Source organism: Sinocyclocheilus anshuiensis, unplaced genomic scaffold (assembly GCF_001515605.1).
Source record: "Sinocyclocheilus anshuiensis isolate Anshui unplaced genomic scaffold, SAMN03320099.WGS_v1.1 scaffold1590, whole genome shotgun sequence".
NCBI classification, from domain to species: Eukaryota; Metazoa; Chordata; class Actinopteri; order Cypriniformes; family Cyprinidae; genus Sinocyclocheilus; species Sinocyclocheilus anshuiensis.
The window spans coordinates 41,820-48,433 of NW_015547720.1; the positions used below are offsets into that span (position 1 = coordinate 41,820).

The following is a 6,614-nucleotide window of genomic DNA, read 5'->3' on the forward strand; positions in this document are numbered from 1 at the left end:
GGAAGGAGGGAAAGAGGAATGGATGATGGATAGATGGAAGGAGGGAAAGAGGGAAAGAGGGATATCAGGGCTCGCAAAATTGCTAGCCCGACGTCCCAGGGCTATTGTGTTTTCCAGTCGGGCTACCAAAATTCAAGAGGTCTTACAGTTGGGGACGGAAAGACAAGAGTCGAGATACGGCTGGATTAAACTTCAAAAGGCAATGATGTCATAGAATAAATATGAGCGCTGCATGTTTCAAGTCAAAACGCGGCGCGGATGTCTTCAGATGACTGTCCTCAGAAACGTGTCGTTGGCATATTAATTTCATTTGACCTATAATTCCTGATAAAGCAGCGTTTATGAGCGGAGCTGCTTTGTGTGCAGCCGTTACCGGGGAAACCGCAATATTTCAGTGCTCCTAAAGCGCCACCTCGTGGCAGAGAATGAATTTGCATTTCCAACAAGCCTTTCTTTGTGATTATGGTCAGATCAATGCAAATATCAAATATCAAAATCTGAAGAGTACCTGCCCGAAGGGCTACCAGGGATTTTTAAATTTTGCGAGCCCTGGATATATATAATTTTATTTTGCGGTACAACTACGTGTAAAATGTGTAAATGAACACAAGAGCTGCACTTCACTCCAAAACAGATCTTGAAACAGTGCACATATTTATTTAATTAAACCGGAGCGCAAAATTTAATTTAAATCCAGAATCTACAGTAGAGTTCAGTTTTATTTTGATTATTTGTTCAATCCAAATAAAATATACTACACGTGTTCCATGGACTACTTTTAAGGTGCTTCATATCCAAGCTTATTTAGAGCACAAAACAGCCAGGAAATGCCTTTTTAAATTATTTAATGGCGTAAACGACTTGAAAGTAAACAAACCCTTATATATCAAGGTGCATTGATTTATTTCTCCAGTGAAACTCAACATAAAACAGTCAAACGGACTGGTTGACCTGCAGCAAAGTAAACTCCAGGGTTGAGAAGCAAGCGCATAATATCCCTGAACACTCCACATCACAAAAGCCTGAGCAAAAATAGTCTCTGCCAAGAGCTTAAAGTACAGAAGAAGAGCCCAGAAGTCAGCGACCCGCACCGCGCTGATGGAGCATATTTATAGGATGCGTCATGGAAGGACTGAGTGACTCAGCCGTGTGCGGAGAACCAGAACACGAGCACTGAACCTCCATCTGATCCTACAGACACACTCAACACTGGAAATCAGTGCGCAGGAGATTTAGAACACAGCATTCTTCACTCTGGCTGCTTTACAGCAGTACAGCCTTAGGATTTCCGCAATGCGCAAAACCTGAACAGAACTGTGGAATCTACTGTAATGGAGAACGTCACAGAACATGGCAAAATTTGGATGACTAAATCAAAAGTAGGGCTGTACAGTTAATTAAATTGCGATATGGACTTGTGTCGGTGAATATAGAATTGCAAAATACCGCTATTTAAAAAAAAGTCTGCAAAATAAAAGTTGGTCAACTTATAATTCAGATTGGATGAATAAATCAAAATGATAGGGCTCTTTTAATGATCTCATAACAACAACAACAATAATAATAATAATACAGTTTATTAAAACATTATTTTTTAACGAATATCACTGCCCATGCTTTAACTTAAACAGTAAACCTCTATTGAGCAGCACCAAAAAAATAAATAAATCTAATTTAATTTAAGAACATTTTTTAAAATTGCATTAAATAAAGTTTTACGAATTCATTTGATTACCACATTTTTTAAAAATAAAAATGAAAAAAATAAAGGAATTTTTCAAATGCAATTTAATTACATACATACAAAAATATTAGCCTAAATAAATTGTCAAAGATCTATGCATTCATTTGATTACCACTGTATTTGATAATAAATTTGTATTAAATCATAAAACACAAATTCCAGAAAAATAATTTTAAAACGACAACATAGAACTTTAGGGATAAATAAATAAATAAATAAAGACAAATTTTATAGGGGGCGTATTATTGTAAAATTTTGAATACCTTTCTAAATTGTTAACATTTTATGAAATCAATGGATCAGACAACCTTTTTGATTATTACAATTTAATTAAAATATAAAAAATTGAATCCAGGAAAATTAAAACAGACAACAGAGAATTTAAAAAAATTAAACACATTTTGTAGGGCCCTATTATTGTAAAAAAATATTGTATTATTGATTGATTAATTAATTAGCCTATTAAATTGTTAAAATAAAATATTAATCATCCTTTTTGATTATTAAACTTAATTAAATCAGTAAAAAAATGGAATATAGAAAAATGAAAACTAAAACAAAACCAAACAAAAAAACACTGAATTTAGGAAAAAATAAAACCGATTTCATAGGATCCTACAGTACAGTATATAGTTGACAGTAAACAGAAGCACTAGCAGAGAAAGAGAGCTCAATCAGACCATTACATGAGCACTAAAGCTCTCCTCCTCTGATTGCTCCATAATGGAAACAATAAATATTCAATCTCCAGCGTCAGACGCCACCGTTCACTTCTGATCTGATGGAAACAACAGGCTTTTTAGATCCAGCAGCATGACAAACATATCATTAGAGCTCAATTCTGAGACTCAGAGGCTTGAGACTCCTGGAATTACTGCAGAGAGTCTGATTAAAGCCCACGGAGAGGTAAATACGGCTGTGAATACGGGGTGTAGAGACGTTAATGAGAGTCCTCCACACTCCCTGCAGACGGTAAAGCCACCTCACACGCAACCTACACAACAACAGTTTAGACGGTTCTGCACAGTTGCAGAGGTATTCACATAGAGCGAGATGTTAAAAGAGAATGAAGTCAATCTGAAATGCCGCTGGCAACCAATTTTATTTCTGCAACCTGATACATTGAAATAAGATACTCAAAAAATGACTTGATTTCTGTCTGCAGGTGAAGAGGAGCTGCCGTAAGGGACTGGAGGGGGAGGGGCTACGAGAGGCCTCGATGACATCAACAGCAAAGGATAGTCGTTTCCTTAAAATGAGTGTTACCTTGGCTTTATTTGAAAAAAATATGATTAATGCACACAAACTTCCCAGAATATTGAGTGCCCTGCTGGTTAGTGTTTACTTCCTTTTTAATTATATTAGTATTAAATATTCATTTATTTGTGAAAAATTTGTGAAAAAATATTTCAATTTTCAAATAATTTCAAATTTCTTAAATATTCATTAAAATAAATAAAATTATATCGGCCATCAGCCTCCCTACTTTCCAAGATATCAGCATCGACTGTCAAAAAACCCATATCGGTCGACCACTAAAAACCACAACACGTCTATCACACCGACTCTCTGTTGGCATGTATGAGCGCCGCAGTCTAAAACAAGAGCGAAACGACCAGATCTAAAAACATCCATCAGCCGCCGGCCACAACCCAGATTCCTGCCAGACGAGCTGTGGATCCCCCTCTTCAGAGAAACCTCAAACCACTGCACGCCTAAAATCTAATCAGTCTGGATCAAATCGCTTTAGGCCGATAACGAGAAGACAGAAACGGTCCGCCGAGAGAGTCGAGATGTTGACACAGGAAGATTCAATCACATGAACTCACAACACTCCAGCATCCTCAGGAAAGGAAAACTGCAAGCGCAGGAAATCTGACGGTATACTCTCAGCCAACAGGTTTCACATTCAAAAGAAGGAATGGTTATGAAAAATATGAGCTCATACAGTTATGTTTGCTGAGCCAGTTTCTTTAGAATCACATGATCAGGTCAAACTGAAGCTCACAAAACGCCCATCATTCACAAAGTTCACAAGCCTTTATGAACCTTTATTGATTTATCTTTTACATAATTAGAATAATCCGACTATGATTTAATCTACAAACTAAATTGTAGTACTATCAGCTCCATTTAATACATTTTACCAAAACTTTACCACAAGAACAGTAAATAAAATATAAAAAGTCAGTTGACTAGTACTCAGGAATAAACACCCTCCCATGTCAACCAACTTAAATGTGCCCATCCATTCGCTTACTGTTTAGTCTTAAACAAATGTTTTTTATGTGGTTTTCAACCTCTTATATTTGAGTCCACATTTAAGTCTGGCAATAAGTGCACTATTTCACAAACAATTAACAAGAAAAACACCTACAAAACCAAGATGATTAAGATCTATTTAAAAAAATGTGCATAATGCAACTAGGGCTGGTCCGAATACCATTTTTTGAGCTTCGGTAGTAAACAACACCGAATATTCGACGCTTCGGAGGGAGGGCGCTGAACATATTCTTCTCTCTAATAAAGGCAGGAATCTCTGTGTGTCTGTTTGCATTTTTATTATGTCGAGAACCGTTCATCCAGTCGACTTCACGTGTGGCGGGTGTGTTGCTGTGGACCCAAGGGTTTCATTGTGTCGCATTTTGTGTCGCATTTTGGTGCAATATGGACACGCGACACGTTCAGAATTAATAAACTTTTAATAAACTACAGAACAGCAGGGCTTATATGCTCCGAGAACGGACACTGCACTAGTAATACAAAACACTAGACTTGTGCCGGTATTCGGTAATGCGATATATCACGGTAATTAATATGCACGATATTGTTATCGTGGGCACTTCTAAATACCATGAATAATTATATATTACAAATTATTTCGAATTTTGAATGCATTTTAAGAATACTTTTCCCATCAACTGGTCAAAATGCACAACACCGCTGTATGCTGCGTGAAAGACGCGTGCGCACTGATGTAAATAAGCGCGGACGAGAAGCACATGGCGGAACATGTGAGAGACGCTCTGGATGAAAGGGCACTTTCACTCTCTGACAGCAGATGGCGCTAAACTGCAGAAATAATAATAATAATAATAATAATTCATTTAAATGCAGCCGTTACCCCGGAAATCCTGTAAACAAAGCAGCTGCACTACTTTCTGTTTCTGAATCGTGTTTAAATGATTTAAACAGCCATTCAGATTTGTGTATTTGTTATGATGTTCATCACAGCGTCAAATACTTAAATATTTAGACTTAATAACACTGTAAAGGGTAGGGCTATTTAAATAAAAGAAGAACGAAAAATAAATGAACGAAGTTCAATGAACTGTAATAAATAAAGAACACGGTGGCATAAACAAATCAGAATTAGGCTGGGCTACTGTACGTTTTTTCATGACTGCCGTATTCGGAAGTATTTTCCAAGCAAATTAAGTGCACGTTTTTATCATGTGTAAAATGACTGAAAGCAGCTCGTTTTTTTTACACCAACAATATACTATAGGCGCACTACTTACAGAACTTTTTCTGTACGATTTTTCAAACTTGATGTGCTGTTGTGGTAGGCCAGGCATATTTGGCACACTGCCTTTGTCTTGTCCTCACTCAATTTAAAGTGCTCCCACACAGCTGAGGTCTTCGGCATTTTTTGGTCTTCTCTTCCAGATGAATCGAATCATGACGTTCACTCATGGGCGATTCATATTCAAGCGCAAATGATGCCAGGTGTTCGAAAAAAAAAAGAAAAGAAGAATATTCGAATCTCAAAATTGAAAACCGAATGCCAACCCACCGAACTAATATTCGAATAATCGAATATTCTGGTCCAGCCCTAAATGCAACTATGATATAATCTACTAATAAAAAGAGTAGCACTATCAGCTCCATTTATCACATTTGACCAGAATTTTACCACAAAAATCAGCAAAGAAAAAGTAAATAAGACTGCCAATAAGTGCACCATTTCACTTAAGAAAAACCCATAAAACCAGAAGATCTGTTGAAAAATTTGCATAATACAACTATAATTGAAAATACTAGTCAAAGTGTAGAATTAACTATGCTCCATTTAACACATTTTACCAAACTTTTACTCAAATTACACCAAAAAAAAAGTAATCAGGCTAGTTCTCAAGAACAAACAACCTCCCATTTCAACCTTAAACGTGTCCATCCATTCTTTTACAGCTTAGCTTTAAACAAATACTCTTATATGTGCTTTAAACTTCTTGTATTTGAATTCACATTTAAGCCTGTCAATAAGTTCTCTATTCCACAAACCCTTGACAAGAAAAAGCCCACAAAACAAGAAGATCTAATAAAAATCAGCATAATCCAACTATAATTTAACCTACCAGTAAAAGAGTAGCACTATCTGCTCTGCTTAACACATTTTACCAGAATTTTACCACAAAAAAAGCAAAGAAAATGTGAAGTCAATAAGCCTGCCAATAAGTGCACTTAACAAGAAAAAGCCCACAAAACAATTAGATCTATTGAAAAATGAGCACAAAATTCAACTATAATTTAATCTACCAGTTAAGGTGTAGTACTATCAGCTCTGTTTATCACGTTTACCATGACTTTACCACAAAATCAGCACAAAGAAAAAGTAAAAAGTCATCAGACTGGTTCTGAGGAACAAACAACCTCCCATTTCAACCTTAAACACATCCTTGCATTAGTCTCAAACAAATACACTTTTACATGTGCTTTATATTTGAGTTCACATTTAACAAGTGCGCTATGTCACAAACACTTCACAAGAAAAAAAAATCCACAAAAAACAAGATTAGGATATGCTGGATTAGTTTGACGTCCAAACACACTCCCTCGAGTCACACACACACACACACACACACACACA

The 6,614-nt window shown here is 36.3% G+C and overlaps 1 protein-coding gene across 1 annotated transcript in view; it reads right to left on the reverse strand.

Annotated features, from left to right (window-relative positions):
* The window catches only part of LOC107704216 (hyccin-like), a 57,145-nt gene that overhangs the window by 40,847 nt on the left and 9,684 nt on the right, over positions 1–6,614 (reverse strand). The gene's annotated exons all lie outside the window — the stretch shown is intronic.